This window comes from Loxodonta africana, chromosome 16 (genome assembly GCF_030014295.1).
Source record: "Loxodonta africana isolate mLoxAfr1 chromosome 16, mLoxAfr1.hap2, whole genome shotgun sequence".
Lineage (NCBI taxonomy): Eukaryota > Metazoa > Chordata > Mammalia > Proboscidea > Elephantidae > Loxodonta > Loxodonta africana.
The window spans coordinates 9,888,738-9,911,662 of NC_087357.1; the positions used below are offsets into that span (position 1 = coordinate 9,888,738).

The 22,925-nt window shown below is 40.7% G+C and overlaps 1 pseudogene; it reads left to right on the forward strand.

The window, feature by feature from the left end:
• The first annotated feature begins 9,922 nt into the window (after nt 1–9,922).
• LOC111753225 (large ribosomal subunit protein eL31-like) lies at nt 9,923–14,517 on the forward strand (annotated as a pseudogene).
• Nucleotides 14,518–22,925: the final 8,408 nt, after the last annotated feature.

A 22,925-nucleotide genomic window follows, 5' to 3' on the forward strand; every position in this document is an offset into this window, starting at 1 on the left:
GGTCAGAGCATGAACAACTGTACACTCCAGGGAGGAGCTGCCAGGTACACTGTAGACCTTCTAGGGTGCTAAATATATATGTACAGTAGTAGATGAGACCAATTTTTTGGTTTCTTTGTTTTTGGCCAACAACACGGGGTTGCCATGAATCAGAACCCACTCAACAGCAATGAGTTTGGTTTTAGTCTAGAGCAATGTGGTAGCAACAGTTAACGTGCTTGGCTACTAAGGAAAGGCTAGAGTTTCAAAAATCCACCCAAAGGCACCTTGGAAGAAAGGCCTGGTAATCTACTTCCCAGAAACTCAAAGCCATTGAAAATCCTACGCAGCACAGTTCTATTCTGACAAACCTGGGGTCGCCATGAGTCAGAATTAATGTAACAGCAGCTTTTTTTTTTTAAAGAACAACATGACCGGTATGTTTTGATCCTTAAAAACACCACACCTGCATATATTGTTCATTAGTAAAGTCTGGGGGATTTGTCATGACCTGTAAATGCACGTAGTGTGCTGGTTCAGGCGGACCTCTCATCAACAGTCACACTAATGACACAGGAACATTGCCAGCTCAGCTATCTCCTTTTCTGTTAAGCTGGAAACTCTCACAGTTTCTGCTAACTCCAGGAAAATTCTGGAAGTCTGGAATTCAAGAAAGGATTGGGATAATGATATTACTAAGAAGGCTATTTTCAAAATCAAATGAGCAAAAAAATAAGGCATTTGGTGACAAAGCAATACAGCCAACAAGAAACACAAAATACCTGGGATTTCCTGCAGAGGCTTTAACGGCCTCTCAGATCAGTGGGCTCCATCTTCCTCAGAGGCCGAGACAGCACCTTCGCAAGCTGGTCACCAGCCAAAGTGGAAGTACCACCGTGACAAGGAGCAGAGGGCTGTGTGGGCTGTGGGCCTCAATGAGAGCTGGCAACGGCATGTCCTCTCTACCGGGAGAAGATCAGCTACTGCAACGCTTTGTGCCGGACACTTTCCCTTTACTCATCTAACCTTCCCCATGGATCTATAAGGGGTAAGGATTTTTACTATGCCCACTGTAGAGATGAACACTCTGAGGCACGGAGAGGTTAAGCAACTTGCTCAAGGTCACACAGCATAAGAAGGATTAGAATGTACCATGTACCTCTTAGGAGGGGTTGTTGTTACTGGGTGCTGTCAATTTTGACTCACAGCAACCTAATGTGACAGGGTAGAACTGCCCCATGGAGTTTTCTAGGCTATAATCTTTATGGAGGCAGATCACCAGGTCTTTTCTCCCCCAGAGCCATTGGTGGGTTCAAATCACCAGTCTTTCAGTTAGGAGGAGAGCACTTAACATTGTACCATCAGGCCCCTTAGGAGTTGGTATATAAAATGTAGGCATTGTGTGAAAAAGCTAGTGTTTATTAGTTAGTTCTCCATATCTCCTCAGACCATTCATATTAAATCAGATTTAACCTGTGAACTGGCTTGAAACCCAAGGAGATTTTAAAACGAAGAAAACTTGACCAAAGAAAAAGGGAGACAACAAATGCCAAGTAGCTGTCTGAATGAAATGTAGGGATGCCATAAACATGAAGAAAAAGTGAGGAACAACTCCCTCAGGGAGTGATCTCCCAGAATAGTCCACGACAAGTAAGACGGGCCAAGAGGACCACAGCAATCACAAGCCATGGCCTGGCGGGCAGAGAGGTGTGGCTGCTGTTCCCCTTCAGCCTCCGTGAGGGTGGGAGGAGGCCAGCCCTGAGCTGCTCTCTGTCCAGCACAGAATGTGGAGGAGGAAAGGAGTTCCATCGACAGGTGAGGAAGAGGTTCTAGAATGTGGGTAACATGATTCTTGAGATAACTCACAGATAAATCTAAAAAGGAACACACATCGTTTTGGGAAAGAAGTCTAAAGTGAGTTTCCTACCAAGAGATGAGCCACTTCCTTTCTTTTTAATTTTATTATTCTCAAGTTCTACAGGTGGAACTAAATTGCACAGAGGTGATAAGTGCACTTGTGACTGTAACCTGATGTGCTCGTCCCTAGAAATGAGTTGACTGGCTGAGTGGCCTGTAAGACATCTTCCCTACGTGACTGAATTCAATGTTTTGAAAAACCCTTAAGTTGACCTTTGTGCTACTTATTTATTTAACCGGGATGTTTATATCCATGTTTGTATTTATATCAGGGGAATTTTCATAAGTTTTATACCAGTTTTTATAAAATGTTTACAGCACACTCAACGAATAAACTTTTACAGACACAATTTAGGTACCACCTTTTATACAGATATTTTAGAACTCTCTTTTTTCCTGTTGACAAGTATCAGATCTTTTAAAAGGTGTTTTTGCTTTCTTGTTTTAAGTCTGATAACAAGTGTCCAAATTTAACAAACACGTAATTTCACACCACAATGTCAGGCTTCAAATTTATTTTATCTTGCATAATCACCACCCATGTGTCAGTGGAGGCTTGCGTGTTGCTGTGATGCTGAACAGGTTTCAGCGGAGCGTCCAGGCTAAGACAAACTAGGAAGAAAGGTCTGGTGATCTACTTCCAAAAATTAGCCAGTGAAAACCCTGTGGATCACAACCATCTGATCCACAACCGATCGTGGAGGCGAGAGGACCAGGCAGGGTTTCGCTCTGTTGTGCAAGGGGTCACCACGAGTCAAGGGCAAACTCAACAGAAGCTAACAACAACTAAAAAAACAACAGCCAAGAAAAAACAAAACAATCAAAACATCTTACTTTCCATTTTGTGTGATTCCTTTAAACACTTGGTAGGACCTTTGCATCATGGCAAATTTTTCTTTCCATCATGGCAAACTTTTCTCATCTTAAAAGTTTCCCAAGAAGCAGTCATGGCCCCCAGACCCTCTGTTGGCCCAGGACAGGAACCATTCCTGAAGCCAACTCTTTGGACAGGGATTAGACTGGACAATGGGATGGAGAGGGATGCTGGTGAGGAGTGAGCTTCTTGGATCAGGTGGATGCTTGAGACTGTTGGCATCTCCTGCCTGGAGGGGAGAGGGTAGAGGGGGGTAGAAGCTGGTGAAATGGACAGGAAAAAAGAGAATGGAGGGAGGGAGTGGGCTGTCTCATTAGGTGGAGAGCAATTGGGAATATGTAGGAAGTTGTATATAAGTTTTTGTGTGAGATACTGACTTGATTTCTAAACTTGCACTTAAAGCACAATTAAAAAAAAAAGTTTCCCAAGAAATGAAGCAGGAATAACAACAACAAAGTTACAAGGACTACCTCCAAAGGACAATTGAAGAGAAGGTACACATGTGCTGTGCACTATAAAACTAAGAAATTTCTTACGCAAATCTGACAAAGACCAGCTGGTACTGGTACAACAGACACATAGACCAATGGAACCAAATTGAGAACCCAAAAGTAAATCTATTCACCTATGGACACCTGATCTTTGACAAAGGGTCAAAGTCCATTAAATGGGGAAGAGAAAGTCTCTTTAACAAATGGTGCTGGCAAAACTGGATATCCATTTGCAGAAAAAATGAAACAAGATCCATACCTCACACCATACACAAAACACTCAAGATGGATCAAAGCTCTAAATGTAAAACTGGAAGCTATAAAGATCATGGAAGAAAAAATAGGGACAATACTACGGGCCCCATACAGCATAAATAAAATGCCAGACAATTAAAAATGCACAAATAACAGAAGATAAACTAGATAACTAAGGATTCTCATAAAAATTAAACATTTATGCTCATCAAAAGACTTCACCAAAAGAGTGAAAAAGAGAACCTACAGACTGGGAAAAAAATTTTGGCTATGACATATCATAATACAAGCGGCTAATCTCTAAAATTTATAGAAAACTTCGACATCTCAACAACAAAAAGACAAACAATTCAATCAAAAAATGGGCAAAGGTCATGAACAGACACTTCACCAAAGAAGATATTCAGGCAGCTAATAACACATAAAGAGATGCTCACGATCATTAGCCATTAGAAAGATGCAAATCAAAACTAAAATGAGGTAACATCTCATCCCAACAATAGTGGCACTGATCAAAAAACAGAACAACAAATGTTGGTGAGGTTGTGGGGAGACTAGAACTCTTATACACTGCTGATATAACCACTATGGAAAACAGTAAGGTGCTTCCTTAAAAAGCTAGAAACAGAAATTACCATATGATTCAGCAAATCCCACTCCTTGGTATATGTCCTAGAGAAATAATAGCCATAACAAGGATAGACATATGCACAACCACGTTCATTAAAGCATTATTCACAACAGCAAAAAATGGGAACCTAAGTGCCCATTATTGAATAAATGCATAAACAAACTGCGGTACAAACACACAATGGAACGCTACATAACAACGAAGACTAAAAACGGATCTGTGAAACATCTCACAGCATGGATGAATCTGGAGGACATTATGCCAAGTGAAATAAGTCAATCACAAAAGGACAAATATTGTATGAGGCCACTATAATGAAAGTTACACACAGAAAGAAACATACTTTGATGGTTACCAGGGATGGAAGGGGGAGGGAGGAGAATCACTAACTATATAGTGAAAAAAAAAAAGGCAAGTATTAATTCTGGTGAAGGGAAAGGCAACACACAATATGGGGGAAGTCAGCACAACACGACCAAGGCAAAATAAGACAGTGAGAGATACGTAAGAATAAAGGGCAACTACAGTAGATGCTGTAAGGCGTATCATCCTGCAACAACAGTCCTAACAAACAGCATTTCGTGAGTAGATACATAGGCTAATACATATGGATAAATAGGTGGAAGAGGCGTTACAGGTGTACACCACATACGTACGTAGGTATGGCTGTGGATATTTCTACAGACATATTTGTAAATGGTGAATGTATACTCATATATATAATAGAGCACATAGGGGGCACAGTTATAGAAACTACTTGGAGATTGAGACTGAACTAATGAACTTGAAGGCTAAGGACCATAGTCTCAGAGGACGTCTAAGTCAATTGGCAAAATACAGTTTATAAAGGTTGTTCTACATCCTACCCTGGTGAGTAGTGTCTAGGGTCTTAAAAGCTTGCAGAGCAGCCATCTAAGAGGCAATTGTTAGTCTCTTCTTACCTGCAGCAAAGAAGAACAAAGAAAACCAAAGACTCACAGAAGCAATTAGTCCAAAGGACTAAATGCCCACATGAACCACAGCCTCCTCTAACCTGAGACCAGAAGAGCCAGATGGTACCCAGCTACCACTACCAACCACTCTGACCAGGATCACAATACAAGGACTCAGTTAGAGTGGTAAAAAATGAAGAACGAAATTCAAATTAAAGGAAAAAAAAAAAAAAAAAGACTTACTGGACTGAAAGAGGCTGGAAGAACCCCCAAGACTATTGCCCTAAGACAACCTTCTAACTTGAAACTGAAGCCACACCTGGAGGCCACCTTTCAGCCAAATGACAGACAGGGCTATAAAATAAACAATAACACCTGTGATGAATGTGCTCCTTAGAACAATCAACTATATGAAACCAGAAGACAGGGAGGAATGGAAACAGGGAACTCAGGATGGAAATGGGGAGAGTGCTGACACATTGCGGGCATTACAACCAATATCACAAAATAATTAGTGTTGAAGAATCATTGATTGGAAAACTAATTTGCTGTGTAAACTTTCACCTAAAGCACCATCAAATGTTCAAAAAAAAAACAATTTTACGCTGCTGTTGTCATCTGGCAAGCAATAAGTCTCATGAATATGAAAGAATGGAAGGCACCACATACGATCACCATTCAGTCTATGTGGTTACTCAGAAATCTACATTAAAAAGCTATTCCTTTAGGTATGACATTTCTGATCAGCACCTGATCTCTAAAATCTACATAATACTGCAAAAAGACAAATAACCCAATTAAAAAATGGGCAAAAGATATGAATAGACACTTCACTAAAGAAGACATTCAGGTAGCTAACAGATATATGAGGAAACGTTCTTGATCATTACCCATTAGAGAAATGCTGATCAAAACTACAATGAGATTTCATCTCACTCCAACAAGGCTGGCATTAATCCAAAAAACACAAAATAGTAAATGTTGGAGAGGCTGTGGAGACATTGGGACACTTATACACTGCTGGTGGGAATGTAAAATGGTACAACCACTTTGGAAATCGATTTGGCGCTTCCTTAAAAAGCTAGAAATAGAACTACCATACGATCCAGCAATTCCACTCCTTGGAATATATCCTAGAGAAATAAGAGCCTTCACACGAACAGATATATGCACACCCATGTTTATTGCAGCACTGTTTACAACAGCAAAAACATGGAAGCAACTAAGGTGCCCATCAACGGATAAATGGATAAATAAATTATGGTATATTCACACAATGGAATACTACGTATTGATAAAGAACAGCAAGCAATCTGTGAAACATTTCATAACATGGAGGAATCTGGAAGGCATTATGCTGAGTGAAATTAGTCAGCTGCAAAAGGACAAATATTGTATAAGATCACTATTATAAGAACTTGAGAAATAGTTTAAACTGAGAAGAAAACATTCTTTTGTGGTTACGGGGCGGGGGGAGTATGGGAGAGGGGCATTCACTAATTAGATAATAGATAAGAACTACTTTAGGTGAAGGGATAGACAGCACAACACAGGGGAGGTCAGCACAATTGGACTAAACCAAAAGCAAGGAAGTTTCCTGAATAAACTGAATGCTTTGAAGGCCAGTGTAGCAGGGGCAGGGGTCTGGGGACCATGGTTTCAGGGGACATCTAAGTCAGTTGGCATAATAAAATCTATTAACAAAACATTCTGCATTCCACTTTGAAGAGTGGGGTCTGGGGTCTTAAACGCTCGCAAGCAACCATCTAAGATGCATCAATTGGTCTCAACCCACCTGGATCAAAAGAGAATGAAGAATACCAAGGACACAAGGTGATTACGAGCCCAAGAGACAGAAAGGGCCACATGAACCAGAGACTGCATCATCCTGAGACCAGAAGAACTAGATGGTGCCCGGCTACTGCCCTGACAGGGAACACAACAGAGAACCCCTGAGGGAGCAGGAGAGCAGTGAGATGCAGACCCCAAATTCTCATAAGACCAGACTTAACAGTCTGACTGAGACTAGAAGGACCCCAGTGATCTTGGTCCCCAGACCTTCTGTTGGCCCAGGACAGGAACCATTCCCGAAGCCAACTCTTCAGACATGGATTGGACTGGACAATGGGTTGGAGAGGGGTGCTGGTGAGGAGTGAGCTTCTTGGATCAGATGAATGCTTGAGACTATGTTGGCATCTCCTGCCTGGAAGGGAGATGAGAGGGTGGAGGGGGCTAGAAGCTGGTGAAATGGACATGAAAAGAGAGAGTGGAGGGAGAGAGCAGGGTGTCTCATTGGGGGAGAGTAATTGGGAGTGTGTAGCAAGGTGTAGAGTCGGAATCAACTCGACGGCAGTGGGTTCAGTGGGTTTTTAGCAAGGTGTATATGGGTTTTTGTGTGAGAGACTGACTTGATTTGTAAGCTTTCACTTAAAGCACAATAAAAATTATTTTAAAAATCAAAGAAAAAAAAAGCTATTCCTTACCAAGTAGAGATTTAAACACGGAATACTATAAAGTTTAAGCAAACTGCCTTAGCATCCTAAATTTCTTTTTAAATGTATTATAATAGTACAATGCAACAGAAATATGCCAACCCCCTAGAAGGAGACTCAACATAAGGGAAGAATGACTCAGTATCCTAATGAGAAGCAGCTGACCATATTTTAAAAGCTACAGAAGAGAACTGAGGGTCATACTCTGTCTTAGAATTAGCCATTATCATCAGTACCACGAAGAGAGGGAAATGATGAAGACGGGCAAAAACGAGTATACCCATCAGATAAACACAGAGCACCATAAAGCACAATTATATTTTCTCTGTCCTTCCAAATTTTACCGAGGTCAAACTTCATTGACAAGGGACATCTGTGGCCTGGCTTCCAGTGGCAGATGGTCCATAATGAAGATGGCAGCACGCGGAGGGGATACTATACAAGGAAAGTGGTGGCAGCACCTCAGAGCGATTTCTCATAGCTTGGCCATGTGTTTACAGCGACCGTAAATCCAACGCATATTCCAAATCAACATGCCGTGGAGATCATAACCATTCCTAACAGCTTAGATTTTAGAAGGATCAAAAAACATGCTTGCCCATGAATATATATGGAAGAAGGAATTCGTAAACCAAGTATCACAATATCTGCATAGCGGTGATGCTTTCTTTTTCACTTAAAAATACAACTGAAGTAAGTTTAATCTCATAAAATTGTATTGCTGTTACAAAATAGAATCTTAAAAACCCTAATAGATGAAAGGACCAGGGACAGAAGTAGATACTTTAAAAATAAAGAAAATGATATCAACAACCAGTAAATAAGATTAATAAATATGTTAAAATAAACTACCATTTCGTTTATAAGTTTGGAGCAAAAACGTGTATTGATAATACCCCATGCTGTTTAAGACTGTGATAAACTGGTTTACTTATGGATTTCAGGTAGCACACACTTTTTTCTAAAGTAATTTGGCCATATTTCACAATGACTGTAAAATATTCCACCTGGTGACCACACTCCTAGAAATGTATTCAAAGAAACTAATTAAGAAATCGAAAAGTAAATTGAAAAGCTAAAATATATTTGTATTGTATAAACTTTTATTTTCATTGTAAAAAACTTTTCTAACACATAGACAAACAGAAAGAATAGTAGAGTGAATCCCCCAGTACCCATCACCAGCTTCATCAATTATCAACATGATCATAAAAAAAAAAATTTTTTTTTAATTTTTTTTTTTTTTTAGCCAATCTTAATTCATCTACCATTCCATCCATCCCACCCCTCTACCTAAGCTGGATTATTTAGTAGGTAAATTTTAATGACTATACTTTGTATCAGACAGTGTTCTCAACTCTTGACATATATTATGTCATTTAACTATATCATTTAATTTTCATAACAGCTTTCTGAAGTGCTAGAATTTCCCACATTTTACAGATGAAACTGTAGACACACGGAGGTGATGTAATTTACCAGAGAAATCACTTAGTAAGCAGAACAGCAAGGATTCAAACCTGGACAGTGAGACTCTAGAGCCATGCTCTTAACCTCTGTATATGGCATTGACTACCACCCCCCTCTGTTTAAATACATACATAAGCGATAACGTAAACAAAGAGAATCACTTTAGCATCACCGATAACAACAAACACTGCAAACCATCTAAATGTCCAAGAACCTGGAATTTGTTATGTACACCCCAGCACATCACTTATGTGGAAGAATGTGTAGCCATTATAAGCAACATGAAAGAATATATACTAATGAAAACATGTATGGTATGTTAAGGGAAGAATACGAGATTGCAAAAAAAGAATGCAAAATTGCATAGACACTTTTAATGATAAAATACACAGATGCATCTAGACAGAAGAACTGAAAAAGAATTTAGAGAAATGAAAGAAGTAGAACTGTGGCTGATTTTTTGGTACATTTTAATGTCATTATAAAATAAGAAAGAAAATGTAATGGGACATTTTTACAGATTCTTAATGGGAAGAAATATATACAACTAAGAAACTACCAACCTAGATCCTCCCTGAGCTTAGTGTATATGATAGCAAAAAGTCTGACAAAAATAAACCAAGAACCACTCAGTGTAGATGCTTCCCTAGCATGAGACATTTCAATTACACTCTGGCTCGATTTATTGACCATTTTGGTGTTAGGGAGATATTCTGCACCATGTTTATTTCCAAGGAGTAAGTTTACTTTACAACCATATATTTAGCAGGTTTGTAGAATACCTACTATGTGCCAAGAACTGAGCTAAGTCCTGAGGACACAGGCATCACCCAGATGTGCCAAGAACTGAGCTAAGTCCTGAGGACACAGGCATCACCCAGATGGCCGAGAGAGCACCAACAGACCAGCAGAGACAACCACACCAGACATACATAGTGACCTGCACCTTGGGAGAGAGGGAGGGGCAGGTGCTGAGGACGCCTGCAGCAGGTGGGGCTAATCTCACCTTGGGAGAGAAGACGCCAGGTGAGGTGCCATTAGCTGAGGCAGAACCTATTCAATCTAAAATATTGCAATTACATAGAGGATTGTTTTCTACTTTTGTCCTGAAGCATGCTTATCTTTTGAAATAGTATAGAATGCAAACTGCTCAAAGCTGCTTCCCTCCACTCAGCTAGCAAGCTCTCCAAGGGCAAAAATCAGCTCACAGACGAAAGCAACTAGAAAAATTAGGCAGTGGCCTTAGGGGGGCAGTGAGTTTTTGTCAGTGGGGAAGGAACAACTGAAATAAGGAGGGTGAGAATGGTTGCACAACTCGAAGAATGTAATCAATGTCATTGAACTGGACATGTAGAAACTGTTGAATTGGTATATGTTTTGCTGTGTATATTCTCAACAATGACAGCAAAACAAAGTCTTTTAAAAATCTTTTCATAATGTGAAAAAAAAATCAGCTCATACATCAAAACCCAAATACAGAACCTTCTGGAGTAAGAGCCAGGCACTATTGGTCCTTGTCCTGGCTCGTCAGAAAGAAACGGGGGATAAATATGGATACCTGCTCAGTCTCCCTCCCAGCTTCACTGCAAGGAAAATAAGGTCATAAACTGGAAAGCGATTTGAAAACTGTAAGGTGTTTAACACACCTGAGGCAATGGTGATGCATTTGAAAAACAAGCATAATGCCCACTTCTTTTATGCAATATTAATACAAAGAAACTCAGTTTGGAACTCTATATGGGTAATTAAAAAAAAAAAACATTGCTCTCTAGTCGATTCTGACTCATAGCTACCGTATACAACACAGCAGAACTGCCCCATCAGGTTTCCAAGGAGCTGCTGGTAGATTTGAACTACCAGCCTTTTGATTAGCAGCCATAGCTCTTAGCCACTGTGCCACCAGGGCTCCATATGGGCAATAGTAGTAGACAAAGCATGAAATGAGTTTCCCTGCTATTTCTTTTTTCACTTAATTCTAATAGCTGTAGTTTATTATGGGCTTTCTCTAAACAAGACACTGTACTTGACATTCGAGCAACAGTGTCTCTAAACCTCACAACAGTCCGAAGTGCTCCCGACTTATAGCTCTGGAGCACAGATGCAAAAACCAAGACTCCAAAAGGTCAAGCAGGTGGCTCAGGGCCACTCAAATGTTACGTAGGGAGCCGGGTGTCAACCCAGGTCTCCAGCACCAAAGTTTGTGCTCTTGCTGCCACTGGCCGTGCGTACCGTGACACCCCAGGGCTTGTCTTTGGAAAGGAACATCGAATCTCTGTAAAATGACAGAGTCTTTCACGATCAGCATGAAAAGACAAATTGTTGCATGTGTTTTTTGACACCAAATATGGCACTGAAGTATAAAATATATTTATAGTGAAAAGTAATAGGATATTGTAACAGTAGCAATGGAAAATCAAAAACCAAACTCATTGCTGTAGAATCGATTCAGACTCATAGCAATACTATAACCCATAGGGTTTCCAAGGACCAGCTGGTGGGTTTGAACTCCTGACCTTTTGGTTACCAGCCAAACGCTTAACCACTGCTCCACCAGGGCTCCGCAGCAAGGGAGAAATGTTCAAAATTCATTGCGCGACCTTGCATACATTCTTAAGCAAAATGTCCCAGTAAAGGATATGACCTAGCAATTTAGCTGAAGAGGAAACTGGAATACTAAAATAAAACACATTCAACCTCACTGATAATCAGGACAACGCAGTTAAAATGATGAGATGCCATTTCACACGCATCAAATTTGCTGAAATTTGTGCCTGCCAATAGCAGAGAAGAGGCACAGCGGGGACACTCCCATACTGCCGGCAGAGGTGTAACGTGGGAAGCCTCCTTGGAGAGCAACTTCGGCAAAGTTCAGTAAAGCACAGGATATACATTCCCCATCAGCCAGAGAGCCCACGCCTAAGGGCACCCCCTACATGTCCACAGCTGCATTATATTTGGGAAAAATTGAAAATAACCTAAATGACCAGCATGAGAAGATTGGACGAATTATGGATAATCATACAATGGAATATTATATAGGACAAAGTTAAGTTTAAATTAAAATTTTATTTAAGATTAAAGTTAAAATTACATCTATTTATCTTTGGGAAGAAGGAAGAGCATCCATGCTCCAACATCAAGATCCGGCATTCCAAGAAGCCCTTCGATATGTTTCTCCATCTCAGCCTTCAAGGCACCTTCAGATACATTCTTTCTTCTGATGCCCAACTCAGAGCTATCAGGGCAGAAGCAACACTGCTATTGTGTCCATTCTACGGATGAGTAAACTGAATCCAGAGTAAGGAATGGGAACTCCCAGGTATTCAAGGAGCCAGCAGCAAAACCAGGACAAGCCCTAAGGCTCTGGTCTCATGACACCCTGCTGGCCTTCCTGGGACATCCCTGTTTAAAAGTGCCCACCCCGACCTAAGCCTCAGCCTTAACAACATGTAGAAGATAAAGACAAAGGACTTCCTCACAAAACAGAAAACATGAACAAAACTAAATGGGCCTAAATATATCCACATGAATAAATATGGGCAGTGGGGTGGCTGAACACAAAAACAAGCTATAAAATAATACATACAGAATGATGCAATTTATACAAAACTTGAAAAAAAACAAAACTATGTATCAGAAGAAAGGAGGGAAAGGAATGGAATGGCAGAAAAATAATTTTACTGGCAAACTTTTGTTTAAGGTTGGTGGTAGTACACTAATATTTATTGTATTATTCTATATATAGTATATACCTGAACTAGTTAATAAAAGAACAAGGTAGTGCATCCATGGATATATTTATGTCATTATTCTTATCTTCTCCATCTCCAAAGTAAATGCATGTCCAGGTTACCTATACTTCAAAATTACCTTATTTTCCAACCTGATCCTGGCACCATGATACCTGCAAAGAAGGTGGCAAGAAGAAGAAGGGCCATTCTTCTATCAATGAAGTGGTGACCAGAGAGGATACCATCAACATCATAAGCACATCCATGCAGAGGGCTTCAAGAAGCATGCCCCTCCGTCTGGGGTCTTAAATGCTAGCAAGTGGCCATGTAAGATGCATCAATTGGTCTCAACCCACCTGGACCAAAAGAGAATGAAGAACACCAAGGACACAAGGTAATTACAAGCCCGAGAGACAGAAAGGGACATAGGCCAGAGACTACATCAGCCTGAGACCAGAAGAACTAGATAGTGCCCGGCTACATCCAATGACTGCCCTGACAGGGAACACAACAGAGAACCCCTGAGGGAGCAGGAGAGCAGTGGGATGCAGACCCCAAATTCTCATAAAAAGACCAGACTTAATGGACTTTATAAAACTGTAATGGACTTTATACCATGGACTGCCAAAAGAATGAACAAATCTGTCTTAGAAGTACAACCAGAATGCTCCTTAGAAGCAAAGATGGCAAGCCTGCATTTTAAATATTTTGGACATGTTGTCAGGAGGGATCAGTCCCTGGAGAAGGACATCATGCTTGGCAAAGTACAGGTCAGCAGAAAAGAGGAAGACCCTCAACGAGATGGATTGACAGTGGCTTCAACAAGGAGCTTAAGCATAACAACGATTGTAAGGATGGCGCCAGATAGGGCAGTGTTTCATTCTGTTGTGCATAGGGTTGCTATGAGTTGTAACCAACTCAGTGGCACCTAACAACAACAACAACAACCTGACCGAGACTAGAAGGACCCCAGTGGTCATGGCCCCCAGACCTTCTGTTGGCCCAGGACAGGAACCATTCCCAAAGCCAATTGTTCAGACAGGGATTGGACTGGACAATAGGATGGAGACAGATACTGGTGAGGAGTGAACTTCTTGGATCAGGTGGGCACTTGAAACTATGTTGGCATCTCCTGTCTGGAGGGAAGATGAGAGGGTAGAGGGGGTAAGAACCTAGCAAAATAGACATGAAAACAGAGAGTGGAGGGAGGGAGCCGGCTGTCTCATTAGGGGGAAAGCAATCGGGAGTATGTAGCAGGGTATATATAAGTTTTTGTGTGAGAGACTGAGTTGATTTGTAAACTTTAACTTAAAGCACAATAAAAATTAAAAAAAGAAGAAGAAGCGTGCTCTTCAAGCACTCAGGAGATCAGAAATTTACCACAAAGGAGATGGGAATGCCAGATGTGCACACTGACACCAGGTTTAATAGAGCTGTCTGGACCAAAGGAATAAGGAATGTCCCACGGTGTATTCATGTACCATTGACCGGAAAACATAACAAGGATGAAGATTCACCAAACAAGCTCTATACATGGGTTACCTATGTACCTGTCACCACTTTCAAAAACCTACAGTCAATGTGGATGAAAACTAACAGCTCATTACCAAATAAGCTTATAAAACTGCATTAAAAAATCTTAAAATGTTATATAAAGTTATTTTAGTTCCAAATTCATGAATCCATGTGAATTGGCCCTCTTTAATATTTCCTAGACCCCAATGATACTTTAAATTCAACTAGAGACTAAGCTCCTGGAGGGTATGAGCTGCAGCTCATTCATCTCCACCATAGCTACTCAGTAAGTATTTGATTCGATCTGACATTATTCACACATCCATGAGACTCTGCTTTCTAACCCCTTAAAATGCACAGCAATTAATTTAACCATGACAGATAAGTAGTGTATATTGGGCATAACTTAGTACACAATGTCACATCGCATTTATTCTACAGCTGCCAGTGCTTGTCAACATTTAGACTGCCTATCACTTACCAGGAGGTGTAAAAACTAGACAACAAGTAACTTCAAATATGCAAAAGGAGGTTCCAACTGCTTATGTCATGTGAGTTCCAATCGTTACATTAGCCCATCTTCTAGTTCAAGTGCATTATCCCATAGGACGTGACATTTATTCTTTGGCCCCGAGGTTTGTTGTTTTCCTTCCTAAGAGCCCTATAAAAAACCTCTGAATCCAGCTAGCAACATGAGCCAATTATGTTATGAATCTCTCTTATTCATACTCACACACACAACGGAATGATGCATATGGAGTCAGAAGTCTTTGAAACCCTGCAGTTTTCAGTACATCATGAAGCATAAAGAGTGAATGTATCAGGGGTTGTCTTAAATTTCCCTCAACCGTGGTTTTATCTCTCTGTTCTCTATCCTGCCAATATGCTTTTTCCCATCATTCTGTTTTCTTTCTTTCGCAATATTTACTGAACACTATTTCTTTTATGTGGTGGGGACTCTGCTACATACTGAGAATAAAACAAGACACAGAGGTTCTGCCCTTTTTGAGTCCAAAGTCTTACAGGAGAGAGACATTAAACAAAGAGACCAAAGAAAAATTATCACAGTTGAGATCATTGCTCTAAAAGAAAAAGGTAGAGGTGCTGAGGAACATTTGAGCTCAGGTGTCAAGGATATGGGCTAGAGGAGCGAGTGAAGAACATTATAGCAAAAACAAAACAAAACAGTCTTCTATTTAAATTCATACTAACTTGCCATACAAACTTGCCTGATGCAAATCCAAACCTAAAAATGGATCAGGTACATTTAATAGCAATTGAATAGCCCAACTAAATATCGAACCTTCGGGGGGGAACCTCAACCCTTGTCACATATCCGATAAATAGAGACCTTTGTTGTTTATGTTGTGCTGTTGTTGTTAGATGCTGTTGAGTTGATTCCGACACATAGTGACCCGACATAAAACAGAACAAAGCACTGCCTGGTCCTGCGCCACCCTCACAATCATTGCTATGGTTGACCCCACTGTTGCAGCCACTTGTCAATCTATCTCATGAGATCATCATCTTCTTTGCTGACCCTCTACTTTACCAAGCACGATGTCCATCTCCAGGGCCTGGTCTGTCCTGATAACACGTCCGAAGTATGTGAGATGAAGTCTTGCCATCCTTGCTTCTTAAGGGGCATTCTGGCTGTACTTCTTCCAAGACAGATCCATTCCTTCTTTTGGCAGTCCATGGTATATTCAATATTCTTTGCCAATGCCACAATTCAAAGATGTCAATTCTTCTTTGGTCTTTTTTATTCATTGTCCAGCTTTCACATGCATATGAGGCAATTGAAAACACCATAGCTTGGGTCAGGCGCACCTTAGTCCTCAAGATGATGTCTTTGCTTTTCAACACTTTAAAGAGGTCTTTTACAGTGGATTTGCCTAGTGCAGTACGTTGTTTGATTTCTTGACTGCTGCTTCCGTGGGTGTTGATTGTGGATCCAAGTAAAATGAAATCCTTTACAACTTCGGTCTTTTCTCTGTCTATCATGACGTGGTTTATTGGTCCAGTTGTGAGGACTTTCCTTTATGTTGAGGTATAATGCATACTGAAGGCTGTGGTCTTTGATTTTCATCAGTAAGTGCTTCAAGTCCCCTTTATTTTCAGCAAGCAAGGTTGTGTTATCTGCATATCCCAGGTTGTTAATGAGTCTTCCTCCAAACCTGATGCCCCATTTTTCTTCATATAGTTTAGCTCCTTGGATTATTTGCTCAGCATACAGATTGAATAAGTATGGTGAAAGAATACAACACTGACGCACACTTTTCCTGACTTTACACCATGCCGTATCACCTTTTTTGTTAGAATAACTGCCTCTTGGTCTAAGTACAGGTTCCACATGAGCATAAATAAGTGTTCTGGAATTCCCATTCTTTACAATGTTATTCATAATTTGTTATGATCCACATGGTTGAATGCTTTTGCATAGTCAATGAAACACAGGTAAACAACTTTGTTATTCTCTGCTTTTAGCCAAGATCCATCTGACATCAGCAATGATATCCCTCAGTCCATATCCTCTTTTGAATCTGGCTTGAATTTCTGGCAGTTCTGTCGATGTAGTACTACAAATGCTTTTGAATGATCTTCAGCAAAATTTTACTTGTGTGTGATATTGTTTGATAATTTCATCATTCAGTTGAATCACCTTTCTTTGTAATGGGCACAAATATAGATCTCTTCCAGTTGGTTGACCAGTTAGCCATCTTCTAAATTTCTTGGCATAGACAAATGAGTACCTCCAGCACTGCATCCATTTGTTGAAATATCTCAATTGGTAATCCATCAATTCCTGGAGCTTTGTTTTTTGCCAATGCTTTCAGTTCAGCTCACACTTCTTCATTCAGCACCATCAGTTCTTAATCATATGCTACCTCCTAAAATAGTTGAACGTTGACCAATTCTTTTTGGTACAGTGACTCTGTATTCATTCCATCTTCTTTTGATGCTTCCTGCATTGTTCAGTATTTTACCCGTAGAATTGCTCAATATTGCAACTCAAGGCTTTAATTTGTCTTCAGTTCTTTAAGCTTGAGAAATGCCAAGTGTGTTCTTCCCCTTTGGTTTTCTAACTTTGGGTCTTTGCACATTTCATTATAATATTTTACTTTGTCTTCTCAAGATGCCCTTTGAAATCTTCTCTTCGGCACTTTTGTTTCACCATTTCTCCCATTCGCTTTAGTGACTTGACGTTCCAGAACAAGTTTCAGGGCCTCTCCTGACATCCTTTTTGGTCTTTGTCTTTTCAATGACCTTTTGCTTTCTTCATGTATGATGTCCTGGATGTCATCCCGCAACTCATCTGGTTTTTGGTCTTTAGTGTTCAATGAGTCAAATCTATTCTTGAGATGGTCTTTATGTTCAGGTAGGATATACTTAAGGTCATACTCTGGCTCTCATAGACTTGTTTTAATTTTCTTCAGCTTTAACTTGAACTCGCATATGAGCAATTGATGGCCTGTTCCACAGTTGGCCCCTAGCCTTGTTCTGACTGATGATATTGAGCTTCTCCATCATCTTTCCAGAAATACAGTCGATTTGATTCTTGTGACTTCCATACAGCACAGACCACATTTATAGTTGCCATTTATGTTGTTGAAAAAAGATTATTTCCAATGAACAAGTCATTGGTCTTGAAAAATTCTATCACGCAACCTCCCACATCACTTATATCAGCAAGGCCACATTCTTCAACTACTGATCATTCTTCTTCGTTTCCAACTTTCACATTCCAATCAATAGTAATTATCAGTGTATCTTGATTGTATGTTTGATCAATTTCAGACTGCAGAAGTTGGTAAAGATCTTCAATTTCTTCATCTTTGGCCTTAGTCGTTGGGGTGTTTAAATTTGAATAGTAGTCTATTAACAGGTCCTCCTTGTAGGTGTTATGGATATTATCCTAACACTGACAGCATTGTATTATCTTAAAATGTTCTTTTTTAATGATTAATGTGATGCCATTCCTCTTCAATTCGCCATTCTCAGCATAGCATACCTATGATTTTCTGATTCCAAGTGGCCAATACTAATCCATTTCAGCTCACTAATGCCTAGGAATCGATCTTTATGCATTCCATTTCATTTTTGATGACATCCAATTTTCCTAGATTCCACGTTCTGATTAATCCATGTTCTGATTCTTAATGGATGTTTACAGCTGTTTCTTCTCATTTTGAGTCGTGCCACATCAGCAAATGAACGTCTCAAAAGTTTTATTCTATCTACATCATTAAGATCTCAGTCTGGAAGCTCCGCTGAAACCTGGCCACCATGGGTGACCCTGCTCGTATTTGAAATACCAGTGCCATAGTTTCCAGCACCACAGCAACATGCAAGCCACACAGCAACATGCAAGCCACCACAGTACGACAAACTGACAGACAAGTAGCAGAGCATTCTTTAGGAGTGCTAATTTATTAATGAAAATATTGTAATTTTCTGTGTTTATATCAACACATAATACTGGCCACATACTACAGGTCTTCCCAGTGGGGCTCCTTTATAATTTATAACCATATCTCTGCTTCTCCAACAGCTTTCTCCAATGGTTTGTAATAAAAAGGAAAGAATAAACAGAAGGGTTGGATGGACTCACCATCTAAAAACAAATGTACCATAAATCTCCCCAAACTCATTCATTCTAAATAAGTTGCCAGAGTAGATGCTGAAAAATAAATTGTCCTTTTGCAGCCAGCATAGAAAGAACCAGGGTCATAACTCGGGCATCAATTATAAATAATGGTCATTGTTCTTTGCATTTATCAGAATAAAGTCTGTATAAGAAATCCCCTAATTCTACAATGTGACTATTTTCATCTTCATCTGCTTCTTGGCTCCACGTATGTTTTAACACCAAAGATCCGTGTCCAGGCCCTTCACTGCAAACAGTAACGAAATCTGTCCAGTAAACAACATTCAAAGGCAGCTGCTATGTTAGAGTCGTCCTGCCAAAAAGCCTCTCCTCCTATGTGTAAAAAACTGTTTGAAAATAGGTCTTCCCCCTCTCTGCACTAGACAGAGACACAAAGCTTTGATCTCAGTGTGAATGCAGATATTTTTAATCTTCTTCTTCTACTCTTTCCAAACTTCCTCAACCTCTTCCCATTCTTCTCACATTTTCCATCCCTTCAATTCTTTAAATTCTCTACAAATATTCCAGGGACTTCTACCTGAAATTGTTTTTAAACTACCTACTTTTGTTGTGTTTTCATTCACACAGGTTAGTGCACACTCACTGTTTCCTTGCTGTGTCAGCTGAGGGGGCCTGGAAGGAATGACATCCCAGTAGCACCCAGAACTTTATTTCTAATATGAATCTACAAGAAATTGCACTAGGACTCTTTTGGAGAAATGGATGATTCTGGGCCTGGGCAGAAGTATACAAAACGAGCCCCAAGTCTCTTGTAGTGCCAGGAAGCAAGGAAGTGCTCAAAAAGCCCACATGGATGGGTGTATGTCAAAGGAGCACCGGAGCCAACTGAAAATGCTCCCAGTGGCCAAAGCTGGAACAATTTGAGCAATGAAACAAATACTTAGTATGTCTTCTTGAGTGGTTATAACATTTTTCCTCAACAAGTTTTCTACTGATTTTACCTATTTCATGCAAGATCACGGGAAAATAAATCCCCCACACAACCACTATGAATAATGATCAGATATAAATTGTGGTGTCTCTGCCCTGGTCAGCTTACTGTACGAAACAGTCAAAAGGAAACCATACTCCTAAGTATGATATAAAATAAGCTGATAGACAGCAACTAAGAATATGTATAGATCAATAGATAAGAGGGGCTGGTCTGCTTTAAATAACGTGACTCAGTTTTTAAAAGATTTTCACTTACAGAAAAACATGAGCCATTACAGGACAGCAAATTGCCCCATCTTCCCATTCCACTTCCACAGAATTTTTTTTCTTTTTTTTTACCTTGGAAGAAACTTGATTTGTTTGGGAGCTAAACAAGGCCTGAAATAAACCATGTAACTTAGTTCTTATTAAAACATCTCTTAAATAAGAAGATATTGCATCAAATACGTTAAGAGTATTATAAGTATTTCACAGAAATTCTCTGTCAAGCCAAGCAACTGACACTAAAAATAGCAAAGCAGTTGTGCTAACGTTAGGATTTTAGGCAGTTTTTTTTTTCTTAAACTATCTTTTAGTTAAGTAAGTACTCTTTTAATTAAGTTCTCCTTTCTCCACTTTTTTTTTTTAAACTAAAAGCTCATTTTGCCTGGTGCAGAAAAAAAAAATTCATTAACCACTGAAATTTTTCTGGAATTTCAAATAAACGTATATTGATTTCATTAAAAATTTATTGATTCTATGAGGATAATTTCCTGTTTTTTTTATAACTACAGTAATAAAACCATGAAGACACTAATATTTCACTGAGCACTTACTATGCCCCAGACGCTTGCTGAGTGCCTGCCTTAGAGCCACTAGCACACCTAAAGCTCACAGCAGGCCAAGGAGGAAGACAGATGACTCACTGACCATTTTACAGGTACAGACAACACCTCCACAGGTAGGAGGTCACCTAGCTAAGAGCACAAGAGCCAGGACTCTAAGCCACAAAACTCTGCTGGACTTGAAACAGGCTCTCCGTGAAAATGGAAAAATAAGAACTAGCAAGTGAGAGGTATTCTGCACCTGCTGGCTCCCCAGGACAGGGATCTTGGGAAAGATCGGAGCTTTCATGAGCTGTCATTACCCAGAGCCCAGAATCCAGGCTGTTACGATGTCTTCCCCTTCCCCCCACCACCCCCACCCCCCACCGCGGAACTCATTCTTTAAGCAAGCTCACATACAGGATCCCAATACATAGACATAAAAACAGAGCTGATCTGGTTAAAAAAAAAAAAAAAAAAACAGAGGCAGAGAGGGTCCAGGAACCGTGCTCACACAACCTCCCTTGCCCAGAGGTGGCCCTGGGTGGCCCCCTTCTACATAAGAGCTTTGGAGAACAGTGCTGGAAACTCACCACGTTCCTGCAGACTAGGCTAGTACCCTGGGGCCCATCAGAGAGCCCAAGGCAAACCACACACCTGTTCAACCTGGGATACACAGCCATCCCCTTCATCAGAACAGTTGAGGTCTGGCAGTCACAGGGCAAGTAGTTCTCAAAGTGAGGTTCCCGGGCCATCACCGGGAACTTGTCAGAAATCTAGACTCTCAGTCCCTACCCACATCCACCCAATCAGAATCTCCACAGGTGGGACCTGGCATCACTTGGTGCTTTAATGAGAATTTCAGGTGATTCTAATCAAGCTCAAGTCTGAGCACCACCATCCCAGAGACTGAGGGTAAGCTGTGCCCTGTGATCTATAGCTGAGACGGAGAAAACCCAGTGCTTTCTGAAGACACCTTGAGGATGACCACTGACCCCCAAAGGCTGACCATCCCAACCTTTAAAAGTCCACCTGCGTAGAGAGTTATCCAAGAAACTGTGTGAGTGTCTGCCTTCTGCTGGGCACCAGAGCAGCACTCCAGAAGCAAGGCTGAGTAAGAAACAACCCCTGCACGCAAAGAGCACAGTTCTCTGGGGAGCTCAACAGCAGCAGCAGCAGAGGCAGGCTGAGGAGGAGCCAGGGCAGCACCTCAATCTCCCAGTGTTAGAGAAGTTTTCACCTGAACTGCCTGGAAGCAATGAGTACGAACTTTCCAGGAACAAGAGGCTGCTTTGTATCTAAACGTCCCCTCAGCTCCATAAACACCTTGCATGATCCCAGTGAGTCAGCGCTCCAGAAGAGAACCACTCTCCAGAACATTTTATTTAATAATTTTTATTGTGCTATAAGTGAAAGTTTACAAATCAAGTCAGTCTCTCACACAAAAGCTTATATACGCCTTGCTACATACTCCCAATTACTCTCGCCTTAATGAGAGCCCGCTCTCTCCCTCCACTCTCTCTTTTCATGTCCATTTCACCAGCTTCTAACCCCCTCCACCCTCTCATCTCCCTTCCAGGCAGGAGATGCCAACATAGTCTCAAGTGTCCACCTGATCCAAGATGCTCACTCCTCACAAGCATCCCTCTCCAACCCATTGTCCAGTCCAATCCATGTCTGAAGAGTTGGCTTCGGGAATGGTTCCTGTCCTGGGCCAACAGAAGGTCTGGGGGCCATGACCACCAGGGTCCTTCCAGTCTCAGTCAGACCATTAAGTCTGGTCTTTTTATGAGAATTTGGGGTCTGCATCCCACTGCTCTCCTGCTCCCTCAGGGGTTCTCTGTTGTGTGTCCAGAACTTTTTAAAAACAGTTTTACTGAGATATAAAGGAGCCCTGGTGGCCTAATGGTTAAAGCGCTCGGCTGCTAACCAAAATGTCAGCAGTTCAAACCCACCAGTGGCACTGAGGGAGAAACACCTTCTTTGCTTACTCAGCATCATATAGGCACATACAGGTACAGGGTGAGAGGTCATACTGCCATACAAACGTCCCTTAAGTAAAGGAGAGACAAGGTTGGAAATACCCAGAGCCAGAAGCTCATCTCTGGAAAATTCTTCCAAACACCCAACTTAAAATGTTAAGCAAAAGTTTTGGTTCTCATTGGTATCTATTTAAAACAAGTTTTCACCTGTCAGAGACATGCTCAGTAACAGCATATACAATTACACCATA